Source organism: Mus musculus, chromosome 7 (assembly GCF_000001635.26).
Source record: "Mus musculus strain C57BL/6J chromosome 7, GRCm38.p6 C57BL/6J".
NCBI classification, from domain to species: Eukaryota; Metazoa; Chordata; class Mammalia; order Rodentia; family Muridae; genus Mus; species Mus musculus.
Window position 1 is genome coordinate 25,540,075 of NC_000073.6, and position 27,108 is coordinate 25,567,182.

Genomic DNA, 27,108 nt, shown 5'->3' on the forward strand with positions numbered 1-27,108 from the left:
GAGTTCCAGCACTTCCTGTAGCCTAGAGTGACATAAACCTCAGGGGAGCCCTGTGTGCCCTGTTCTCAGTGCTCACTCAAAGTGTGGTTTACTCCAGGCAGGAAGTGGCAGAGTTATCTGGAGGGTTAAGGAAAGGCCTAGCTGAGTGATGACTGGGTAGGACCTGATCCATCGTCACTGATGACACCAGTCATGTGTCTGATCCTAGGATACAAGTTGTCTCAGGGGCTTCATATCCTGGGTGTGCAGGAGGAGGTGACCTGTGTGTCCTGGAAAGAGGACTGTGTGCTCCATCTTCCTATAGAGGGCGCCAGGAAGACCTCCCCAGCTTCCGGTGCTGGCCAAATGTGATTCAGGTCTGCCCATGCTCTCCGTAACATTCCCAGGATGGCTTTGTTCTCCTTGGTGAATGCCCTGGGATTTCCCATCTCTCCCATGGATGATGGAGGATGGAAGGGACCACATTGGTTGTCCTTGCAGAATGGAGTTCTCAGAGATACAGGAAAAAGCCAGTAGGACAGAGTATGGTTACGTGAGGGAGCTGGCTCCAGTTGTGTCAACTGGGATGGAAACTGCAATCCAGGTTGCAAGATAGGTTCTTGCGTATTCTTTCGTTGGTCATCCAGATCCCGGGAGCTCTGTGGGGGTCTGGCCTCTTGGCACTGTTGCTCCCTCCACTGGGCTGCAAACCCCCCTCGGCTCCTTCAGTCCCTTCTCCAACTCCTCCATCAGGGACCCCATGCTCAGTCCAATGGTTGATTGTGAGCTTCCACCTTGCCTCTGTACTTGTCAGGCTCTGGTAGAGCTTCTTAGGAGACAGACAGATCCGGCTTCCATCAGCTAGCACTTCCTGGCATCCACTATCGCATATGGGTTTGGTGGCTATATGTTGAATGGATCCCCAGGTGGGGCAGTCTCTGGATGGCCTTTCCTTCAGTCTCTGCTCCACACTTTGTCTCCGTATTTCCTCCTGTGAAGATTTTGTTCACCCTTCTAAGAAGCAGTGAAGCATCCACACTTTGGTCTTCCTTCTTCTTAGGCTTCATATAGTCTGTGAATTGAATCTTGGGTATTCTGAACTTTTGGGCTAATATCCACTTATCAGTGAGTAAATATCTTGTTTGTTTGTTCCTTTGTGACTGAGTTACCTCACTCAGGATGATATTCTCAAGTTCCATCCATTTGCCTATGAATTTCATGAAGTCATTGTTTTTAATGGCTGATTGGTAGTCTGTTGTGTAATATACCACATTTTCTGTATCCATTAGTGACCCATGGCCCTGGCCACACATGTGGCAGAAGATGGCCTTATTGGATATCAGTGGGAGGAGAGGCCCTCAGGCCTGAGGCTGTTCAATATTCCAGTGTAGGGGAATGCCAGGGCAGGAGAATGAGAGTGGGTGGGTGTGGGACCATCCTCTTAGAGGTAGGGGAAGGGAGGTGAGGATAGGGGATTTCTGAAGGGGAGACCTGGAAAGGGGAAAACATTTAAAATGTAAAAAAAGAAAATATACAAGGGGTGGTTATGCCTTTTTTCTGTTTTTTTCTGTTGATTATATGGTCCAATTTCGCCCCCTGGTGTTCAGGAGGAGACCTGCAGCTCACATCTGGGTTGCCCTATGGATGGTAACAAGGCTTTCAAAACTGTGGAGGAGCCCTTCTGGCCCACTGCTGCACCGTGGTCCCTGGCCCGGGGAGTCTGCGGACACCCGCAAGGTCCCACACAGGATCCGCCACGGGATCCTAAGACCTCTGGTAAGTGGAACACAGCGCCTGCTCCAATCCAATCGCGCAGGACCTGAGACTGCATTAATTAAGGAAGCAGATAATCCAGCCTGACCCAGGGCTCAAGTCCCTTCTGGCCCACTGCTGCACCGTGGTCCCTGGCCCGGGGAGTCTGCAGACACCCGCAAGGACCCACACAGGATCTGCCACGGGATCCTAAGACCTCTGGTGAGTGGAACACAACTTCTGCCAGGAGGCAGGTTCAAACACCAAATATCTGGGCACCTTCCCTGCAAGAGAAGAGCTTGCCTGCAGAGAGTACTCTGACCACTGAAACTAAGGATAGAGCTAGTCTCCCAGGTCTGCTGATAAAGGCTAACATAATCACCTGAGGAACAAGCTCTAACCAGAGACAACTATAACAACTAGCTCCAGAGAATACAAGATGGCGAAAGGCAAACATAAGAATCCTACTAACAGAAATCAAGACCACTCACCATCATCAGAATGCAGAAGTCAAAATATCACTTTTTGCAGATGTAGTGGCTATTCCTGGTTGTCAACTTGACAATATTTGAAATGAACTACAATCCGGAATTGGAAGGCTCACCAGTGACCCTTATCTGGAGGCTTGGAGATCCTTATCTGGATCTTGGTTTGAAGATCTTGAGCCATAGTGGCTATGGATTCCAGAAGATTGAATCTCCGAGTTTAAGAAACACACCTTTAATCTGGGCTACGCCTTTCATCTGGGATTAAAGGTGTGGTGGAACACACCTTTAATCTGGGCTACACCTTCTGCTGGAGACAATATAAGGACATTGGAAGAAGGGAGTCTAGCTCTTGCTCCTGCTCCTTCACCTGCTTGCTGCGTGAGATTGAGTAACTGCTAGATCCTTGGACTTCCATTCACAGCTGTGACTGAACGATTGTTGGGAATTGAGCTGCCGACTGTAAGTCATCAATAAATTCCTTTATTATCTAGAGACTATCCATAAGTTCTGTGACTCTAGAGAACCCTGACTAATACAGAACTTGGTACCAGGAGTGGTTCTAGAGTAACAGAAGTACAAGGATGAATCTTTTAAAATACTGGAATTGGCTTGTTGATCCACCAGCACTTTCAACTATTGAAACCTCTCCAGATTCTCTCCCTCCTGGGAGCTCAGAGAATTTTGAAGACCCATGGTTGAAACTATATTCCGAACTTAAAGAAGCTAATGACCTTGATTTTCTTAATGAATTAGGTGATTCAGTGCACAAAGCTTTCTACAAGATGGGGAAAAAATCGGAAAATGATTTTACTGGCTGGCTGCTCTTAGTATCTGTGGAAAGAATGATGAATGAAAGGAAGGAGTTGTGTGATAAAATCGAAAGTCTCCAGACACAAGTAAACGATCTAAAAGTTGCTAAGTGTGTCCTTGAGGAGAATCTTCTCTCTTGTAGCAATAGAGCTCAAGTTGCAGAAAATCAAACAGAAACTCTCATTGTAAGGTTGGCTGAACTACAGCGAAAATTCAAGTCTCAGCCTCAGAGTGTGTCGACAGTTAAAGTAAGGGCTCTAATTGGCAAAGAATGGGATCCTACAACATGGGATGGGGATGTGTGGGAAGACCATGTTGAAGCTGAGAATTTTGAATCCTCAGATTCTCAAGGGTTTGCCCCACCTGAGGAAGTAGTACCCTCAGCCCCACCTCTTGAAATAATGCCTTCCCCACATGAGGAAATTAATTTTGCAGAGTCTGCTCACGGCCCACCAATAGTTTCTTCTAGACCTGTAACCAGACTCAAAGCAAAACAGGCTCCTAGAGGGGAGGTAGAAAGTGTAGTCCATGAGGAAATTCGCTACACTACTAAGGAGCTTAATGAGTTTGCTAATTCATTCAAGCAGAAACCTGGTGAATATGTGTGGGAATGGATTTTAAGGGTGTGGGATAAGGGTGGAAGGAACATAAAACTAGAGCAGGCTGAGTTTATTGACATGGGTCCTCTGAGTAGAGATTCTAGGTTTAATACGGAAGCTCGCATAGTTAAAAAAGGTGTCAAAAGTTTGTTTGAATGGTTGGCTGAGGTGTTTATCAAAAGATGGCCTACTGGAAATGACTTGGAGATGCCTGATATTCCATGGCTTAGTGTTAATGAAGGGATTTTAAGACTTAGGGAAATTGCAATGCTAGAGTGGATATATTGTGTAAAGCATAATTGTCCACAATGGGAAGGTCCAGAAGATATGCCTTTCACCAGCTCTATAAGACGCAAATTGGTGAGAGGGGCACCAGCACATTTGAAGGGTTTTGTTCTTTCCCTTTTCCTTGTGCCAGATCTTAGCATTGGAGATGCTTCTGCTCAATTAGATGAATTAAATTCACTGGGTTTAGTTGGATTCCGAGGTAACAAGGGCCAGGTGGCAGCATTGAATCGCCCGAGACAAGGTGATTCTAGTTATTATAATGGACAGCGTAGACAAAAGAATGTTTATAATAACATACCCAGTAATGGTCAGCACAGGAGAGGTGAAATTTATAATGGCATGACTCGGTTGGACCTTTGGTACTGGCTAACCAATCATGGTGTTTCCAGGAATGAAATACATAGGAAGCCTACTGCATATTTGTTTGATCTGTATAAGCAGAAAAATTCTCAAACAAATGAAAGAAAGGCTACATTAGATCGTGGTAAACAGCAATCTCGGCCAGTGAATCAATTTCCAGACTTGAGACAGTTTGCAGATCCAGAACCCCTTGAATGAAGGGGTGGCCAGGTTCCGCTGAGGAAGGATCTTGATAAGACACTCAAAGGTTTTGCTGTTACCCTTTCTCCAGTTCTTCCCCAGAGGGACCTACGGCCTTTTACAAGGGTAACTGTACACTGGGGAAAAGGAAATAATCAGACTTTTCGGGGTCTGCTGGATACTGGTTCTGAGTTGACACTGATCCCAGGGGATCCCAAGAAACATTGTGGCCCTCCAGTTAAAGTAGGGGCGTATGGAGGGCAGGTGATTAATGGAGTTTTGACTGATGTCCGACTCACAGTAGGTCCAGTAGGTCCCCGGACACATCCTGTGGTGATTTCCCCAGTTCCAGAATGTATAATTGGGATAGATATACTCAGAAATTGGCAGAATTCTCATATTGGTTCCCTGAACTGTAGAGTGAGGGCTATTATGGTTGGAAAGGCCAAATGGAAGCCTTTAGAGTTGCCTCTGCCAAAGAAAATAGTGAATCAAAAACAGTATCGTATTCCTGGAGGCATTGCAGAAATTACTGCCACTATCAAGGACTTGAAAGATGCAGGGGTGGTGGTTCCCACCACATCTCCGTTTAACTCTCCTATCTGGCCAGTGCAGATAACAGATGGATCATGGAGAATGACAGTTGATTACCGAAAACTAAATCAGGTAGTAACTCCAATTGCAGCTGCTGTACCAGATGTAGTTTCCTTACTTGAGCAAATTAACACATCTCCTGGCACCTGGTATGCGGCTATTGATCTGGCAAATGCCTTCTTCTCAGTACCTGTCCATAAGGACCACCAGAAGCAATTTGCTTTCAGTTGGCAAGGCCAACAGTATACCTTCACAGTTTTGCCTCAAGGATATATTAACTCTCCTGCCCTGTGTCATAATTTAGTTAGAAGGGATCTTGATCGTTTGGATCTTCCACAAAATATCACATTGGTGCACTATATTGATGACATTATGCTGATTGGACCAAGTGAGCAGGAAGTAGCAACTACTTTGGACTCATTGGTAACACATATGCGTATCAGAGGATGGGAAATAAATCCAACCAAAATTCAAGGACCATCTACCTCAGTGAAATTCTTAGGAGTCCAGTGGTGTGGAGCATGCAGAGATATTCCTTCTAAGGTGAAAGATAAGTTATTGCACCTGGCCCCTCCTACAACCAAGAAAGAAGCACAACGTTTAGTGGGTCTATTTGGATTCTGGAGACAACACATCCCTCACTTGGGTGTGTTACTTAGGCCTATTTACCAAGTGACTCGGAAAGCTGCTAGCTTTGTGTGGGGCCTGGAACAGGAGAAGGCCCTTCAACAGGTCCAGGCTGCTGTGCAGGCTGCTCTACCACTTGGACCATATGACCCAGCAGACCCGATGGTACTTGAGGTGTCTGTGGCTGATAGAGATGCTGTTTGGAGCCTCTGGCAGGCCCCTGTAGGTGAATCACAGAAAAGACCTTTGGGATTTTGGAGCAAAGCTCTACCATCATCTGCAGACAACTATTCTCCCTTTGAAAAACAGCTCTTGGCCTGCTATTGGGCCTTAGTGGAAACTGAACGTTTGACAATAGGACATCAAGTTACTATGCGACCTGAATTACCCATCATGAGCTGGGTACTATCAGACCCTGTAAGTCATAAAGTGGGACGTGCACAGCAGCAGTCTATTATCAAATGGAAGTGGTATATACGTGATCGGGCCAGAGCAGGTCCTGAAGGCACAAGCAAGTTACATGAAGAAGTTGCTCAAATGCCTATGGTTTCTACTCCTGTTACAATGCCATCTGCTGCCAAGCATGCACCTATAGCCTCATGGGGTGTTCCCTATGATCAACTGACCGAAGAGGAGAAGACTAGAGCCTGGTTTACTGATGGCTCTGCACGTTATGCAGGCACCACCCAGAAGTGGACAGCTGTAGCATTACAACCCCTTTCTGGGACAACCTTGAAAGACACAGGTGAAGGGAAATCTTCACAGTGGGCAGAACTTCGGGCAGTACACATGGTATTACAGTTTGTTTGCAAGAAGAAATGGCCAGATGTACGATTATTCACTGACTCATGGGCTGTAGCCAATGGATTGGCTGGATGGTCAGGGACTTGGAAAGATCACAATTGGAAAATTGGTGAAAAAGACATCTGGGGAAGAAGTATGTGGATAGATCTCTCCAAATGGGCAAAGGATGTGAAGATATTTGTGTCCCATGTAAATGCTCACCAAAAGGTGACTTCAGCTGAGGAGGAGTTCAATAATCAAGTGGATAAGATGACCCGTTCTGTGGACAGTCAGCCTCTCTCCCCAGCCATCCCTGTCATTGCTCAATGGGCACATGAACAAAGTGGCCATGGTGGTCGAGATGGAGGTTATGCTTGGGCTCAGCAACACGGGCTTCCACTCACCAAGGCTGACCTGGCTACAGCTGCTGCTGATTGCCAGATCTGCCAACAGCAGAAACCAACACTGAGCCCCAGATATGGCACCATTCCTCGAGGTGACCAGCCAGCAACCTGGTGGCAAGTTGACTACATTGGACCACTTCCTTCATGGAAAGGACAGCGTTTTGTTCTTACTGGAGTTGATACTTATTCTGGTTATGGATTTGCCTTTCCTGCACGTAATGCCTCTGCTAAAACCACCATTCACGGATTGACAGAATGCCTCATCTATCGTCATGGTATTCCACACAGTATTGCTTCTGACCAAGGAACTCATTTCACAGCCAGAGAAGTGCGACTGTGGGCCCACGATCATGGAATTCACTGGTCTTACCACGTTCCCCATCATCCTGAAGCAGCTGGTCTGATAGAAAGATGGAACGGCCTTTTGAAGACGCAGTTACAGTGCCAATTAGGTGGTAACAGCTTGGAAGGCTGGGGTAGAGTTCTTCAGAAGGCAGTATATGCTTTGAATCAGCGCTCGATATATGGTACAGTTTCACCCATAGCCAGGATTCATGGGTCCAGGAATCAAGGGGTGGAAAAAGGAATAGTTCCACTTACTATCACTCCTAGTGACCCTCTAGGAAAATTTTTGCTTCCTGTCCCCATAACTCTAGGTTCTGCTGGCCTAGAAGTTTTGGCTCCAGAGAGGGGAGTGCTCCTACCAGGAGCTACAACAAACATTTCATTGAACTGGAAACTCAGACTTCCCCCTGGTCATTTTGGGCTTCTAATGCCCCTAAACCAACAGGCTAAAAAAGGAATAACAGTGTTAGGAGGGGTGATAGATCCAGATTACCATGGCGAAATTGGATTACCTCTTCACAATGGTGGTAAGCAAGATTATGCCTGGAGTGTAGGAGACCCCTTAGGGCGTCTCTTAGTACTACCATGTCCTGTGATTAAAGTCAATGGGAAACTACAACAGCCTAATCCAAGCAGGATGACAAAGGACGCAGACCCATCAGGAATGAAGGTATGGGTCAATCCTCCAGGAAAAGAGCCAAGACCTGCTGAGGTGCTGGCTGAAGGTGAAGGAAATACAGAATGGGTAGTAGAGGAAGGTAGTTATAAATACCAATTAAGGCCACGTAACCAGTTGCAGAAACGAGGATTATAAAGTAATATGAATGCCCATTGTAAATTTACTAATGCGTTTGCGATTGTACGAGGGATAGTTATATCATGTTAGGCGTATTTACAACCTTGTTATTGTTTCATGTGAACATGAGATATTATTTGTGTCAAGTTGACAAGGGGTGGATTGTAGTGGCTATTCCTGGTTGTCAACTTGACAATATTTGAAATGAACTACAATCCGGAATTGGAAGGCTCACCAGTGACCCTTATCTGGAGGCTTGGAGATCCTTATCTGGATCTTGGTTTGAAGATCTTGAGCCATAGTGGCTATGGATTCCAGAAGATTGAATCTCCGAGTTTAAGAAACACACCTTTAATCTGGGCTACGCCTTTCATCTGGGATTAAAGGTGTGGTGGAACACACCTTTAATCTGGGCTACACCTTCTGCTGGAGACAATATAAGGACATTGGAAGAAGGGAGTCTAGCTCTTGCTCCTGCTCCTTCACCTGCTTGCTGCGTGAGACTGAGTAACTGCTAGATCCTTGGACTTCCATTCACAGCTGTGACTGAACGATTGTTGGGAATTGAGCTGCCGACTGTAAGTCATCAATAAATTCCTTTATTATCTAGAGACTATCCATAAGTTCTGTGACTCTAGAGAACCCTGACTAATACAGCAGATGATATGATAGTATATATAAGTGACCCTAAAAATTCCACCAGAGAACTCCTAAACCTGATAAACAGCTTCGGTGAAGTACCTGGATATGAAATTAACTCAAACAAGTCAATGGCCTTTCTCTACACAAAGGATAAACAGGCTGAAAAAGAAATTAGGGAAACAACACCCTTCTCAATTGTCACAAATAATATAAAATACCTTGGCATTATTCTAACTAAGGACGTGAAAGATCTGTATGATAAGAACTTCAAGTCTCTGAAGAAAGAAATTAAAGAAGATCTCAGAAGATGGAAAGATCTCCCATGCTCATGGATTGGCAGGATCAATATAGTAAAAATGGCTATTTTGCCAAAAGCAATCAACAGATTTAATGCAATCCCCATCAAAATTCCAACTCAATACTTCAACGAATTAGAAAGGGCAATCTGCAAATTCATCTGGAATAACAAAAAACCTAGGATAGCAAAAACTCTTCTCAAGGATAAAAGAACCTCTGGTGGAATCACCATGCCTGACCTCAAGGTGTACTACAGAGCAATTGTGATAAAAACTGCATGGTACTGGTATAGCGACAGACAAGTAGACCAATGGAATAGAATTGAAGACCCAGAAATGAACCCACACACCTATGGTCACTAGATCTTTGACAAGGGAGCTAAAACCATCCAGTGGAAAAAAGACAGCATTTTCAACAAATGGTGCTGGCACAACTGGTGGTTATCATGTAGAAGAATGCGAGTTGATCCATTCCTATCTCCTTGTACTAAGGTCAAATCTAAGTGGATTAAGGAACTCCACATAAAATCAGAGACAATGAAACTTATAGAGGAGAAAGTGGGGAAGAGCCTTGAAGATATGGGCACAAGGGAAAAATTCCTGAATAGAACAGCAATGGCTTGTGCTGTAAGATCAAGAATCGACAAATGGGACCTCATAAAATTGCAAAGCTTCTGTAAGGCAAAAGACACCTCAATAAGACAAAAAGGCCACGAACAGATTGGGAAAGGATCTTTACCTATCCTAAATCAGATAGGGGACTAATATCCAATATATATAAAGAACTCAAGAAGGTGGACTCCAGAAAATCAAATAACCCCATTAAAAAATGGGGCTCAGAGCTAAACAAAGAATTCTCACCTGAGGAATACCGAATGGCTGAGAAGCACCTGAAAAAATATTCAGCATCCTTAATCATCAGGGAAATGCAAATCAAAATAACCCTGAGATTCCACCTCACACCAGTCAGAATGGCTAAGATCAAAAATTCAGGTTACAGTAGATGCTGGCGATGATGTGGAGAAAGAGGAACATTCCTCCATTGTTGGTGGGATTGCAAGCTTGTACAACCACTCTGGAAATCAGTCTGGTGGTTCCTCAGAAAATTGGACATAGTACTACCGGAGGATCCCGCAATACCTCTCCTGGGCATATATCCAGAAGATGTCCCAACGGGTAAGAAGGACACATGCTCCACTTTGTTCATAGCAGCCTTATTTATAATAGCCAGAAGCTGGAAAGAACCCAGATGCCCCTCAACAGAGGAATGGATACAGAAAAGGTGGTACATTTACACAATGGAGAACTACTCATCTATTAAAAAGAATGAATTTATGATATTCCTAGGCAAATAGTTGGACCTGGAGGGCATTATCCTGAGTGAGGTAACCCAATCACATAAGAATTCACACAATATGTACTCACTGATAAGTGGATATTAGCCCGGAAACTTAGAATACCCAAGATATAAGATAAAATTTGTGAAACACATGAAACTCAAGAAGAAAGAAGACCTAAGTGTGGATACTTTGCCCCTTCTTAGAATTGGGAACAAAACACCCATGGAAGGAGTTACAGAGACAAAGTTTAGAGCTGAGACGAAAGGATGGACCATCTAGAGACTGCCATACCCGGGGATCCATCCCATAATCAGCCTCCAAAGGCTGACACCATTGCATACACTAGCAAGGTTTTCCTGAAAGGACCATTATATCGCTGTCTCTTGTGAGACTATGCTGGGGCCTAGCAAACACAGAAGTGGATGCTCACAGTCAGCTATTGGATGGATCACAGGGCCCCCAATGGACGAGCTAGAGAAAGTACCCAAGGTGCTAAAGGGATCTGCAACCCTATAGGTGGAACAACAATATGAACTAACCAGTACTCCCCGGGGCTCATGTTCTAGCTGCATATGTAGCAGAAGATGGCCTAGTCGGCCATCAGTGTTAAAAGAGGCCCATTGGCCATGCAAACTTTATATGCCTCAGTACAGAGGAACGCCAGGGCCAAGAAGTGGGAGTGGGTGGATGGGGGAGTGAGTAGAGGAGGGTGTGGGGGACTTTTGGGATAGCACTGGAAATGTAAATTAAATAAATACCTAAAAAAAATAAATAAAACACACCTAAAAATGAAAAAAAAAAAACAATAATCCCCCTAGACTGGAACTTTGTAAGAAGATCGGTATTCGAACCTGAGCCACAGTTACAGTGGCTTTCATGGTGGAGAAAAGCAGCTAAGGAGATAGCACAGAAATGTAGAGCTGGGGGTACTACTATTTCTAAATACCAGCTGACAGTCAATATGCTGAGGAAGGGATGCAGATCATATATGACGAAGAAACCTTGGAATTGTGTTGCATGGCAGCGGCAGGCTTAAATGCCTGGAACAAGGTTGAAGAAGCAGCAAAAAGACTTGAACCTTGGTTAAACAAGGTCCAAAGGAAACATTCACTTGAATTTTTAAAGATTAACTTCAGCTGTAGGTGGAAAGAAATCAGATTCAGTACCTAGGAGAGCATTAATTGAACCTTTGGCTTTTGAAAATGCTAGTGCCAAATGCAAATTGGTGATCAGACCCTTAAAGGCAAGACCAGCATCTACATGAATGGATTAGTGCCCTGACCTGCAGGGATAATCAGCAGGGACCCAGGGCAAGGGAGTGAGAGAGTGGGAAGGAAAGAGACAATAAGAATGAGAGCAAGTCAATCATACTGATCAAGCTCTAAAAACATTATTCAGGAGTGGCAATATAAGTATAAGCGGGGGGGGGGGGCTCCAGAGGAGGAGGGAAGAGCCCAGGGTCTCTCTGAAGGTCAGGTGGCAATCTTCAGCTCCTGGAAACAATGGTCACTGTCCTCTTTTCCCACAAACATTCTTACTGTTACGACCATGAATGTTCTCTCAAGATTCTTTATGTAAGCTAGAAAATATCCACAAGGCCATGGCTGAGGCCATGGCTCCCGGCATATCCTCCCTTTTAATTATTTTCACTAAGGCACCATGGAACTGGGGTGATCAATATTCATCTCATCCTTCGATGAGTGGGCGTTAATGGTGGGGGGGCATTGACCTGATTCCTCCTGTGGGTACCATCATGACCCACAGTCATGGCTCTTGGTATCATTTGGGGAGGGGAGGCAGAGCCTTAGAAAAATCCTTAGGATAAGGTTGAAAACAGATACCAACCTCCTTGCAAACTAGGTTTGTCTCATGGGGAATTCAGAGATGGTCCGTGTTAGTCCTTCCCCTGTGGTGCTTATCCTCGCAACCCATCCTGGTGCCCATACTGGATTCATTTTATGAAGAACCAGTATGCACAGGTCTGACTCCTACGCAGCTCCTGAAGGAGAATTATCAACCTCAGGTTCAGCAAGGCCTCTGTCAGCCAAATCAAGTCTATGATAATGAATTTGCAAGGGTCTCGATGCCAAGGAATCAATTCTGCTCTTTTATAAAACCAGTAATTCTGTTAAAAATAAAAGGCCCTAAAGTTACTAATAATAAAATGCTTATTAAAGACCCAAGGAGGGGCATCAAGAAGGTGTACATAGAGGACTTCCACCAATTATCATCAGCGGCTGAAAACTGTTTTCTCTGGAGCTCCAACTTAAGTTTATGTAACTGTTGGATTCCTGTTTCCACTATACCTGATTCATTTACATAAAAGCAACATTCTTCTTGCAGAAAGAGACAGGTGCCACCTTTCTCAGCAGTCAGCAAATCAAGTGCTCTTTGGTTCTGTAAGGCAACTTGGGCAAGGGAAGTTCATTGTCTCTGTAAAGAAGCTAATGGCTCAATGGAGGCTTTCCCTGCCAACACAAATTGTTGAGATAATTTGGCAGTGGTGAGAAGAGAATGGGTTAAAGATCCTCCAGCCAAACTGGCAGCCACAGCAGAGGTTACAGAGGAGATGCCGGCCACTGCAGGCAGGAAAACAGCTGGCTTGATTCTAATATCTGGGGGGCTATTCCTGCTCAAATACTCGGCAGGAGTTAGCAAGGTCAACTGAGGAACTAGGGTCTCTGGAAGACACCATAATTCTTTGTTTATGTTTTTGGAAAGAGTTTTACTAAGGGGACCATTACACCAAAAAAAGACCCCTTCAGCTGCAATCACATGCTGACTAGGCGAGCTAGTTTGATTGCACAAATTATCATTGGGACTAGTATAGTAGAATTTAAATTGTTTTTGCTCAGGGATCAAAAACAAGGATACTTCAAAAATTGGGGGAAAAGTTTTACGACTGGCCTCAGACATATTAAATGGGATGGGATAAGGGACAGGTGTCAGTGGAGGACGTCCTAATGCAGCACAAATGAAGCAGGCTGAGACATTTCCTAATCCAGTAATATTGACAAGTATCAGGCCCTCTCTTAAGAGAGACAGCCAGGAAAAGGGGTGATGTGTGGACAATGTGGAGAGCTGTGTACTCAGCTCCTTTTCTTTAATCTGTACCTCAGCGTAGAGTGTTGTTTGAACTTGAACAAGGGAGTGCCAAACATATATTCGGCTGCTGGGCCAGGTTGAACCTCGTGTCCTATACATAGCTCCTTTCACAAGTGAAGTCCATCTGGAATACCAAGGATCCCATATGACCCAAATATACCTGTGGCAGTACAAAAACAATTGTGGCTTTTATAAGGTTGCTGAAGGATAACCTTAGAACTTCTTAGGGATTTAACAATATGAATTCTGCAGGAGCTATAGGGACAGTCCACACTTTCGTCAATCCATTGCTTTTTACAATAAGAACAAAACTGATCATACAAAAGGGATAAAGCAGGAGAAAGTTTTCCAGGTAAGGCCATAAAACCTTTAAAATTTAATAGTATGGGATTTTGACATCCTGTTGGTGGGCAGTCAGCTGTAGCTAAAACATGGCCCTGATTTTTTGTTTTCCATTCTTGGTATAATTCTCTGTCATATAAAAGCGCCATGCAAATGGTGAAGTGGTCCCTCTAGTTACACAGGAGAATCATCCAGAGGAAAGTCCCCCATTCTCTGATTATCTTTATCTTTTCTGAAAGAAAAAGAAGAAATAGAAGTTCTCAGGAAAGGACTGGTTCCCTGGATTCTTTTTCATTATTAATTACTTGTATCAATCTTTCTGGCAACCATCCGGTGGCTCCTGTCTTGGTATCATAAATGCAGGCTGAGCCTCTACCCCATATGAGGACTGGGTCAGGCCCATTCCGTCTGAATGTGAGAGGATCTTCTGAAAGACCTAGCATAGTCCTTTGTCATTTCAGGGATGCCAAAAGTGATCAGCGGTGGACTTGCCATGGGCATCCAAATTCAGAGAATTCAGGACAAACAAGGCATGATGGAGGAGATTCTTGGGGACCCCTTCTGTGGGTACAGTTTTATGTACCTCTCTTTTTAGTTTATGTTGGGTATTTGTGATGGTCAGATGGGCACACTCAACAATGCCCTGTCCCATGGATAACAAGGAATTCCAGACTTATGTTCAATCCCAAATTCCTTACAAAATTGTATAAAGTTGTTTCCAGTATAAGCAGGGCCATTATCTGTCTTGATGATTTTAGACAATCCCATAGCAGTAAAAGCCTGTAAGCAATATCAATTACATTTCTAGAAGCTTCTCCTGTATGTAGAAGCAAAAATGAGTCCTGGAACAAGTGTCATATAGACATATATATATTTCAAGTTTCTAAATTCTGAAAAATGAGTTACCTCTATTTGCCAAATATGATTGGGCATAAGGCCTCCTGGATTAACCTCTAAATGAGGAACTTGAGACAATGTAAGACAGTCAGGACATTGCTTTAAAATCATTCTAGCTTGCTCCTTAGCGATCTTATGTAGGAGCCTTAAGGTATGACTAGAAAGATGAATTTTATAGGGACCACATTTAGACAAAACAATAGGATCTGAAACTAAAGCCTCTTTTATCAAAGCTTTGTCAATACAATCATTGCCTGCAGCTAAAGGTCTGGGAAGATCAGAATGAGCTCTTATATGACCAATATAAGTAGGATTTTTTGGAGCAAGAATGGTGTTTGTGCCACACCACCTCCAGTAGGATCTGTGTGACAAGTTCCACAAACTGAGGAAAGTGACCTCAAAAGGTCCTGTAGGTGTATGAGTCGAATTAAAAACCAACAAATATAAAGGCAAAGAATAATCTATATAAGTAACAAATTGTTTTCAGTAGCTCTTTCTACTTGTTGTAAGGCCAACAACCCTTCTGAAGTTAAAAAAAAAATCGAGGAGAGGTAGGAACTCCCCCTAAGAATATCGAATCAGGGTTTTAATTCTCCTGTAGTAAGCTTTAAATAAGGACAAAGCCAAGTAATATCAGCTAACAGCTTTTGAAAATCATTTAAAGTTTTAAAATTGTCCCTACAAATAATTATTTTCTGAGGAAAAACAGCTTGATCTGTTTAAAATTATTTTTCTAAATAATTAGAAGGATCTTGAGTTTGCACTTTTTCTGCGGCTCTTTGTAATCCTTTATCAGACAATGCCTGTTGCAAATTTCTGTATCATAGAAGCAAGTCCTGAGGATCTTTCCCTGCTAATAAGATATCATCTGAAAGACTCCAAGAGGAGCCCCTCGCTCAGGCCTTGGGACAATAGCAGACACCCAAGAACTCACAAGAGACCAAGCTTGATGCAAACCACATGAGGGGGAAAGCCAGAGCTCTGGGGACGACTCATATCCCACACAGGGGTAGAGGAGTCGACCTCGAGGGAAAAGGGGTCTCCGTTTTTATAGGCCCTCAGGGGGGAAAGGAGAAGGGGGGAAATAGGGGATTTCCAGATCTAAACAATGTCTATTCTCAAGAAATGGGTATGGGAGGGGTACAAGGAAAGAGTCTGGTGCAGGTGTAGGAACTCAGGATTGTCCCCGCTGTGGTTGCTGGGGAGATTTTCTGACTCTATCTTAGCAACCAATATCACAAACACCTGGCAATGGGCTTCATCAGTGGGCACACACATGGGTTCTAGGAACGGTCAAAACATTGGCAGACACACAGGTTCTAGGAGCGGCCAGAGCATTGTGCACCTCTATTTTTCTAAATCAGTGAAGCTAGTTCTGCTAACAATGAAATCTATTTTACCAATTTCAGGGCTTCTGTGACCTTTTACATTCTGTCAGGATCTTTCACATCCATGCAATGTATAATGTATATTATTGGTCCTTGCTGTCTATTAAGCTGGATGGCTTGTGTCACAATTTTTTGACATAAAGTAGGACTGTTAGCCATGCCTTGAGAAAGAAGTATCCATTGATACCTTTTCATTGGCTCTTTAAAATTAATAGAAAGGACACTGAAAGCAAATCTTTCACAATCCTGAGGATGCAAAGGAATAGTAAAGAAACAACCTTTCAAATCTACTACTATTCTATAATATCCTTTATGAATGTCTCTGCCTGCTTGATTTTTCAAGATTTCAAAACACTGGCTACAGCACACAATTTGATTATCTGTGCTGAAGCAGAAGGAAACTCCAAAGAATAAACATGTGATCCAATCACATATTCTTCTCTCCCATAGAAGGGCTGTTTATAAATGCAGTAGAGGTGTTCTTTATGGAATGCATGCGTAAAATTACAGGAAATACAAAAGCATGCAGAGAAGCAATTTTTAACAACTTATTTTTGTATGAAGATTATGAATTTTACCTAAAAAGCTTACTATGTAAGAGACCAAATATCAATATTCTTCAATAACCAATTTAATTGCTGTTTGAGACAAGAAATAGACATCTCATCAGGCTTTTAAGACTTTTTTAAAAATATCTTCATGATTTCATCTTACAATTCTTGATTAACACCACAAGAGCTTCATAATAGGATGTTAGAATTTTACTATCTTTACTAACTTTGAGACATCAAGTTCTATTCCTCTCTGTCTATTGTCTGTCCTTGGTGCACCAATTTGTCCATATGTCTGTCAAATTATGTCAAGTTAAAACTTTACTTGGAGATGAAGAAAGACGATTCCACATTAATGTTCCTTTTTCACCAAAGAATTGCTGTGGACACATTGAGAAACAAAAACTAAAATGTGCAGCTAATGTTTGATTACCATTGATTACAATTTATAACAATTGATTACAGAAGCTTCCTCTAGTCTATATGGAGTAGGCAGGCCAGATTGCAATGCCTTTAGAAGTTCCACAGCCTCATTACCATTTCATATATCTTAAGTTTAAACTTTATTTTGAACAACACCTGGATAGATCTGTAATAATGTTTTGTTTTGGTTTTTTTGGCTTAAAAATAATTCCTGGGAAGCAAGGAGAGGTGAGGTCCAAAAACTTCCCTAACAGGGTTTGCAAAACAAAAGAAACACCACATAAGCCTCACTGAGGCTGCTCTATGCTTTGCATTAACTAAAATATAAATATTTTTTAATCTGCGCACACTGCCACGGTCCTGGCACAAGGACTACCCCTTCTGCAGTGAGGACAGATTCCAGGGGAACAATTCGACTGTCTGTCCATACCTCTAATATTTGGACAATCTTTCTTAAGAAGATTTATACTTAAAACATTTCTTATAACCTTAGTGCTGGAAGCATTGCTTAAACTGTAGTACCCAGCAAGGCAGTAACCATAGCCGAACTGATTGTATGAGGGTCTAATTTCTGCACAAAGATGAACATATCCAGAGAAGTCTGACTTTGTTTTGTATAGCTGAATGGCTGCAGGGAGCTGCATTAGTGTCCTCATAAGATAGACTCTTGCAATCATCCTAATTACAATATATGGGTGAGTTAAAAATCCTGAGCTTGCGATCAAACTGCAAACTGCACTCAATGGAACACTGGCAATTTTAACCATAATTTTAAAGTTCCTTTTGCAATATTAGAATATATCCATAACTTTTGGAAGGCAAAATCCAATCTTAAACAATCTATTCTCTTTTAAATCAATACCAAAACCATCACTTTCACATTGCGAAGTTTGGCTGCCAATTCTTATATATGAACACATGACAGTGCAGCTTTTCATACCTCATTAAGAAAATATTGTTCTGAGTTCGAGGCCAGCCTGGTCTATAAAGTGAGTTCCAGGACAGCCAGGGCTATAAAGAGAAACCCTGTCTCCAAAAACCAAAAAAAAAAAATTAAAAAAAAGAAAATATTGTTTTAAATCCTATCCTTTATGTCTAGTTTCTAGAATAATAATTACACAAAATATCATCGCAATTTAGAAATATCTTTAAAGACCTGTTTTCCTGGGTTGGCTCATGCCACGTGTTGTTTAGAATGATTCCAACCCCAAGTTACCAATTTTAGGCTAACTTTCTATTACAAGCAAAAATCTATTGGCTCCTTTAAGAGCTGCTTGTGTAGATAATCAGCCTCTAGCAGGGCTTTTCCATCTGTGCTTGACGTCCAGCCACAGTGCAGTGTAACTTATCAGTTTCTGCTGTGCAAATTGCGACTGCCTTTTAAACAAGTTAAACTAAATCAAAAGATGGAAAGCCAGCAGATAAAGTTTTAACCATTTTTTTTTCAACATGAAACACAGAACAACAATCATTCAAACAGCAAAACAAAAACAAACATAAGTTGACAGATATATGGACAAATTGGTGCATCAAACACAGACCATAGACAGAGAGGGAATAGAACTTGATGTCTCAAAGGGACCCAGATATCCTAACCAGAACTCAGAATATCTCCATAGGAGCCAGAGAGGAAGCAGGACATCTCCCAGTTTCCTCCTGTCCCTAGGAGAGCTCTAAAATAGCTTATTTCCATTTTCCCTCTCTTTTGCTAAAAGGTCCCAAACAGGGGATAACTGCTTTTCTAAAACCTATTCTCTCTTTCTCTTTCTCTCTCTCATGTTCAAAGTCTAACTCTTTATCTCCTTCTTCTAGGAATTCTGACAGAGAAGGAAGAGGAGGGACGGTGGTAGCTACTGATAGTTGCTCCCCAGTGCCCTTCTTTTTTAACTTTCCTAATTACTCCTCAACTTGTCAAATTCTTTCATTTATATATTTACCATTCCTACTTCTGGGAATAAGAACAATATAAATGTGCTTAGCTAAAAATTTTTCTAACATCTGTTATTTTGATTTTGTAGTTTTGTCTTTTACTCTTTTTATTTGTTTTATTTTATTTTAAACCCTATTCCTCCCACCTGGAGCAGCTCTTGGCTGTGAACAAATTTTCTTAATCTGTATTCCTCCTGTCTTGAGAGATTCCGTTAAAAAGAATTCAGGTTTACTTAATGCATGTTCCATAGTCTAGCCACTCTTCCTACCTTTCTCTGATCAGTCTCACACTGTGGGTGACACTGAGGCGATCCAGTGCGGGGCTTCACTCACTTCCTGATGAAGCGGCGGTTCAGTGCAGACCTTCACTCACCTCTTGACGAAGCGACAACCCAAGGAAAAGAGTGCTCTCTCTCAGACCCCAAACCCAGAGCCATAAGCTGGGCGCCAGTTTGCCCTGACCTGCAGGTATAATCAGCAGGAACCTAGGGCAAGGGAGTGAGATAGTGGGGGGGGAAGAGACAGGAAGAATGAGAGCAAGAATCATACTGATTAAGCTCTAAAAACTTTATTCGGTAGAGGCAATATAAGCATAAGCAAAAGGAGGCTCCAAGGGAGGGGGGAAGAGCCCGAGGGATCTCTGAAGGTCAGGTGACAATCTTCAGGTCCTGGAACCAACGGTCACAGTGTCCTCTTTTCCCACACATATTCTTAATGTTATTTTTTTTACCCTAGCACTAGCTCTAACCCTAACTCTAACCCTAAACCTAACCCTAGCCCTAACCCTAACCCTAGCCCTAGCCCTAACCCTAACTCTAACCCTAACCCTAGCTCTAACCCTAATCCTAGCACTACCTCTAACCCTAGCCCTAACCCTAACCCTAGCTCAGACAGAGACACGAGCTGCACAGGCAACGGTTAAGGCCAGGCAGGCCGGGTCCCAAGGAAGGAAGAAGGAAGGTAGAACGGGGCAGAAGGACCAGGGAGGCAGGAAGGATGCACAGCCAGGATGGTGCCTCTCGGTCGGACAAGGACTGGGGCTTGGTCCCCGGTGCGAAGGCAGTAGGCAGAAGGGAGAAGGAAGAAGGAAGAAGGAAGAAGGAAGAAGGAAGAAGGAAGAAGGAAGAATGAAGAGAGATCCAGGACAGACAGACCAGGGAGGCAAGAACGATGCACAGCTGGGATGGTGCCTCTCAGTCGGATGCGGACTCGGGCTTGGTCCCCGGCGAGAAGGGAGAAGGAAGGAGGAAGGAGGAAGGGAGAACTGGGGCAGACAAACGGGGAGGTAGGAACGATGCACAGCCGGGATGGTGCCTCTCGGTCAGACTCGGACTCCGGCTTGGTCCCCGGTGAGAAGGGAGAAGGAGAGGGGCAGAGGCAGAGAGACAGAGAGAGCCACTGCCCCTACATTCTTACTGTTATGACCATGAATGTTCTCTCAGGATTGTTTATATAGGCTAGAAAATATCCACAAGACCATGGCTGAGGCCATGGCTCCCTGCAGATTAGAAATAGAATTGATACTAGATCTAACTCACCTAACATGATCTTAATTGGAGAAGCCACCACTGAAAATTCTGAGAAAATCCAATCTCTCAAATATCTTAATTATGGTGAATAAGGCCATTTCAAAAAGAACTGAAAAAAAAATCCAAAGAAAAGCATATGCTTTCTGGAATATGTAAAAGATACGCTGAAGGCTGACATTGGACTAATGAATGTAGGTCACCAACAGACAAATGGGGTAGGCCCTTATTAATAATACACCCAAGTGGGGCTTCTCACAGGCCCCAATACTAAACATCAGAGATACTCTTCCACGATACAATTAAACACCACTACTCTAGAAATAAGACATTAAAAACCGCCGGGCAGTGGTGGCGCACACCTTTGATCCCAGTACTTGAGAGGCAGAGGCAGGCAGATTTCTGAGTTCAAGGCCAGCCTGGTCTACAAAGTGAGTTCCAGGACAGCCAGAGCTATGCAGAGAAACCCTGTCTTGGGAAAAAAAAAAAAAAACCATTAAAAACCCAGATATCAAAGTCAGATCAACTTCTATAGATAAAAACAAAAACAAAAACAAACTAGTAAAGGCCAAAAAACGAATAGTTTGGCAAACTTAGATAATCAGAGGCCAAACACTAAAGGAATTTATAAATGATATTGAAATTGAAGGAGTGGTTGACAGTGGAGCAGATGTACATAGTCTCTCTCCAAAATCTTGGCCTCCATATAGGCCACTTCAAGAGATAGATGTCCAATTTCAAAGAGTTAGAACTTTATCCCAGATTTTAAAAAAGTATCAGATAGCTTAAATGCACAGGGCCAGAATGTCAAATAGAAAAATAAAGGCATACATTGCTGTTATAGCCATAAACTTATGGGGAAGAGATCTATTAAAACAATGGAAAACACAGATTAACATCCTTCCAAATTGAGGGGCAAGCCACAAAATTGATGATGGTCATAATTTTTTTAAAGTAAAAATGTTAATAAAGACAGGTACAAATCGTCTAAGCTGTCCATAAACGGGAGCTACATCAGATGCTGACTTTTCCACCTTACACTGGAGAGCCACTGCTGAGAGAACACCAATGGCCTTACCATTAAGGTGGTTGACTGACCAGCCGATTTGAATTGAACAATGATCTATGACAAAGGGAAGTATTACAGACACTAAACCAAGAATATCTGGAGGCTCAACATATAGAAAAATCCACCAGCCTTTAGAATTCTCCTGTATTTAAAAAAGTAAAAAGTTTAAAAAGTAGTTAAAAAAAAGTAGTCTGGCAAATGGAGAATATTGACAGATCTGAGAGCAATTAATAAAATCACTCAGCCAATGGGTTCTTTACAGCCTGGAATTCCATTGCCTTTCTTGCTACCTATGGAATGGCCTATCATAATAATTTATTTAAAAGATTTCTTTTTCACATTTCCTCTACAAGACTAAGGTAAAGATTTGCTTTCACAGTGCCCCATTTAGCCATTCTCTGTCAGCCGAAAGATATCCCTGGAGGGTCCTGAAACAAGGAATGTTGAATAGTCCTACATTATGCCACTATTTTGTATAACATCCATTGGAAATAATCCGTAAGCAATTCCCTAATCCATAATTTACCATTATATGGATATTTCGCTAGCTGATTCAAATGAAGATACCTTAGAAAGAATATCTAATGAAGCAAAAAGACTTTTGCCTTATGGGGGTTTATAACTTGCTCTTGAAAAATACAAAGAAGAGATCCTGTTACTTACCTGGGACATAAGATAAATCTACAGCAAATTCTACTACAGAAGGTACAAATGAGAAGAAACCAATTCAGAACTCTTAATGATTTTCAAAAATTGCTGGGAGATACTAACTGGCTACACCCTACAATTGGTTTTACTAGTCTAGAGCTAAACAATTTATTTCAAACCTTACAAGGTGATGAAGACGTAAATAGTACAAAAAGATTATCAACTGAAGCTGAAAAATAATTGGCTTGGGTAAAAAAGAATCTACAAGAAGCACATATAGATCATATTGAGCCAATGATAGTCTGTATTTTAGTTATCTTGCCTCTACTCATTCTCCCACAGGAATTCTTATGCAGATGGAAGATTATATCTTATAATAGATATTTTTAGCACACAGAGTAAAATATTAAAAGTCTATATAAGTAAGACTTCTGAATAAATTCTAAAAGGAAGAAATGAGATATCAGTTAGCTGGAATGGATCCAGCTGAGATTGTAGTACCTTTTACTAATGCTGAAATTGTCTCATTGTGGGCAGAAAATGAACATTGGCAAAGAGCTTACAGTAATTCTTTTGGAGAAACTAACAAATATACAAAAAAGCAAGTGACCTCAGTTTATAAGAAGAAATAATCATATTCTCCCTCATATAATAAAAGGGACACCAATTTCTGGAGTACCTTCATTTTATACTCGTGCAAATAAATCGGGAAAGGCAGGATATACGCCAACAAGTATAAGAGATTGCGAGTCCCTAGAATTCAGTTCAAAAATCAAAGCTGTGTGCCATTATTGTGGTATTATGAGACTCTTGATATGCAGAAAGAGTTGTTTTGCATATAGAAACTGCTAAACTTATTCAAGATGATTCCAAATTAAAATCAATGTTTATTCAACTACAACAAATGATCAAACCAGAAATCATCTCTTGTATATAACAGATATCAAATACCATGTGGATCTACCAGGTCTTCTAGAACAAGATAATGATGAAATTGATCAGCTATTGATAGGAAGTATACTAGAGGCTTCAAATTTTTATTTAAAAACACCATGTTAACAGCAAAGGTTTATAAAAATTTTTTTTCTATCACATGGCAAGAAGCCAAGAAAATTGAAAAGAAATGTCCTACTTGTCCTTTATATAACCAAACTCTATTACCTGCAGGAAATATCTCTATAAGTGCCCCAAAAATGACATTTGGCAAATGGATGTGTTTCATTGTGCAGAGTTTGGTAAACTGAAATGTGTGCATCATACTATAAACACATATTTAGGATTTCAGTGAGCAACTGCTTTAAGTTCTGCAAAGGCCAATTCTTTCATTACAAATTTATTAGAAGTTATGGCAATTGTGGGACTACCTAGACAAATTAAGACTGACAACACTCCCTCCAGCATATGTCAATAGTAAAATAAGACATTTTGCATATTATAATATAAAACGTATTACAGTTTTACCACCCAGGCCTACAGGAATGACAGTTATTGAGAGATCCAATTATACTTTTAAAAAGATGCTTAAGAAACAGAGAGGGCTATCAAGATCCTGAAAATTAGATTACATGATGCTCTATTGACTTTAAATTTTTTGAATGTTAGTGACATAAAACAACAGCTGCTGAGAGATACTGGATTATAGAAGGAAAAAACCTGCTGAATTAAATCAATCTCTTCATTCTAAAGATGCCCTAACCTCATAATGGAAAGCAGAAATGTTTTGCACTGGAGAGAGGGTTTTGTATTTGTTCACAAAGGAAAAAGAATTGGATTACTTCAACATTGGTAAAAATCAGATATGATAGAGGAAGATCCCCTGAGGACACCCTTGGGTATAGACAAGAAGAAAGAAATAAAAAAGACACAACAGGTCACGTAGATGATTTTTGGTCATTCAGTGGGTGTTGGACACATGTCGTTGTTTAAGGGGGATGATCACAAGTACTTATGGTCTTGGACACGAAGGAACAATATGGAGGTTAGATTCAGGGATTTCTTTTTCTCTTCTTCATCCTTTCTTTCCTATCTACTGTTGAAGAGGGAAATGAGGAGAGAAATGATGAAAAGAGAAACGGGGAATTCGGACTTTTTTTTTTTTTTTTTTTTTGAGACAGGGTTTCTCTGTGTAGCCCTGGCTGTCCTGGAACTCACTCTGTAGACCATGCTGGCCTCGAATTCAGAAATCCTCCTGCCTCTGCCTCCCAAATGCTGGGATTAAAGGTGTGTGCCACCACCTCCCAGCAGGAATAATTTTAGAATTATAATGTAATGGGTAGGTTATTGAATCTACTTTTAGTCTAAAGAACATTAATAATCCATAAATCCTATATTGATATTGATCTTCATATATGATATGTATCAAGGATATATTTGGTTACATTGGTATAAACCTGTGTATACTGATATAAAATTCAGGTTATATTTTACTACAACATACTATGTATATATGTTTTCAATCTTATTTGAGGTGTTGTACGTATAAAATTCTTAAAAGTGTAATGTAAAGTTCTAGTCCTCGTGAAAGCTGCTATTATAAACTGCTGAGGATAAGTAAGAAATGCAAGTTAATAGTAAAATAATCAAACTCATGTTAGATACTAGTCTAGTTAATTACAGTAAGATGGTTTTAAGGTTATTCAGATAGTAAATAGTTAAGAGCAAACAATGTTTGACAATTTAGATATACTATAGATGGTCTTTAAAACCCTCACAGATCCACAGAATGTGGCATTTAACGTTGTTTTATTATTAAAAGCTCTTTTTTGACAAGGAGACAGGTCTCATCCTGACACTACTCTGAATCCACCTCAAAGAAGGGGATGAGCATTGAAAGCTTCCATATGGAGCTCACTTCAAATGTGGCCAGCTGCCACTGGGCAGAAACTGCTCTTGCTTCAAATGCAGACAGAAAGCTGTCTAAACTGGACAAATAGAATGCAGGGAAGTCAACTGCTGAGCTTGGCCAACACAAGGCAAGCAGACCTTTATAATTCTTACTTCACAAAAAGGTCTGTCAGATATTCTGGGCCAGAAGGATGAAGATGGATGCTCCAACATTACAGAGATGTTTATGTGGGACTGTTCAGACAGTCAACAGTGTCTGTCATTTCTATAGTGTTGGAAGTTGCTTGCTCTGCACTTCCTGCATACTCAGATACTATTTATTCCTTCTCAAATCTACGATGGGATTGGAGACTATATAGTTACAGCCTCACATAGAAATTTAAGGTTTTAAAGATTTAAATGGATGTTTTTAGGTAATGCAAGTTATGGTAGAAAATGATTTAGGTACAGAACTCTGAACTCATCAACAGTATAGTTAATAGAATATCCAAAATTACCAAATACATAAGGACTAGATATTGTAATATTATCCTTACCTGATAGTCTTCATAATTGTTATTACTGCATATAGATCATTATTATTTGAGAAAAAGCCTTTTATTGGACAAAGAGGAGCAAATGCAGGCAAAATGCTTTTGTGCACTCTGTAAAGATAATCAAATGCTGATTCTCAGTCCTCATAACTGTTCTCCTTTCTCCACATCCTTGCCAGCATGTGCAAAGTCAGTATCGTGAGGAGTATCCTGCCCAAGCAGGCTGATCCATCTTTGCACTGGAATGCCCACTAGCAGCAACTTGTCTGGTGTCTGGGTATCCTTTGGGCCCTGTGTACTCGGTTTGTACTATCTCAAAACTCAGACTTTGGCTGCTAAAAACATGTTCCCAGGTTTAGGCATTTGAGGGTGTCACTACCTCATGTTGGAGGCAGATGGCTCTGAGAAGCTCTTCAGTCTTCTCTCCAAAGCAGTGAAAACTGCAGAGCAGTGCACCAACCCGAAACATTTGCATTATTGCCCCTGAACTATTCAAGAAATGCTTTGACTCTCACTGTGTGATGATAGAGCCCATCTTGGAGTCTCTTCTGGGTCCCCCGATTCCATGATCCCACTAGGAACACAGGAAGATGAAGTAAAACCGAGGAAACTGTGTAGGATTGGGATGTGTGCCCGACAGCCTGAGGCACAGGAAGTCCTGGGATACAGTGATCCTCCGAGGGCTCAGTGACACTGGAAATATTAGGGGTGTCACCATTTTGATGATGTTGCTAGCCAGGTTAATGGCCAGGTCACATGGTCACCCTTATCTTAATGAAGGCATCAGTCAAGATGGCAACAAAGCAACTTGGTTTCTTTTGACTGTGTGATGAACTCAGCTCCATAAAACGAGCCCGTATATCACCAGGGCATGGGGTCATGGAGAATATATAAAAGTGGACAGCTGCTCCTTTATTTCTCAAGCAAGTGTCTGAGTTAGATTAGCATAGACATAAGAGCAGAAAGTACCCTCTGGTGTATAGTTCCCAAAGAACAAAGTAACAGAGGAGGGAATCCCATGGTCTCAGTCACAGACGGGGGTCTATATGTCTCAGCACAAATGTAACTGTGAATTCAAACACTGTCCTGTGGGTCTGTGTTTGCTCTCACTCAGCTTCCAGGTAAAGGATCCGGAAAGGGCAGCAGCAGGAATAGGGTGGGGGAGAAGCGCCAGCATCCCTGCATGGTCTCTGTAACAGGCAGAACAGTGTAAGAGAGCCAGGAGGCCAGCATGAGCTGTGCCCCACTGATAAGCACTGCAGTTAGACGGTTGTCCTTGGTGTCCTTCAAACCTAACAACCATGGTACCCTTTGTCCAAGAGAGCAGACAGACACTTTACACGTGGGCTGGACCTTTAGTCTCAAAACTCATTTCTTACAAATAGGTAGCCCTGGTTTCAAACCTTGGTATCTGTGGATGGTGATCTGGGAAGTAAAGCAATTGCCGGGGAACCTTGCAAAAAACCATGTGGGACCAAGCTGCTGGCTGTTCTGTCTTCCCACAAACTTGATACAGTGTCGCCTAGGTTCTCCAAGGGAACCAGGTGGAGAAGGGAAGAAAGGAGTCCCC

General features: G+C 42.0%; 1 long non-coding RNA gene across 1 annotated transcript in view; it reads left to right on the forward strand.

The window, feature by feature from the left end:
- Positions 1-26,343, forward strand: part of 4732471J01Rik (RIKEN cDNA 4732471J01 gene) — a 189,599-nt gene extending 163,256 nt beyond the window's left edge. Inside the window, exon 7 of the long non-coding RNA NR_015569.3 lies at positions 25,718-26,343. This is a non-coding gene — a long non-coding RNA (RIKEN cDNA 4732471J01 gene). The remainder of the gene's footprint in view (positions 1-25,717) is intronic.
- Positions 26,344-27,108: the final 765 nt, after the last annotated feature.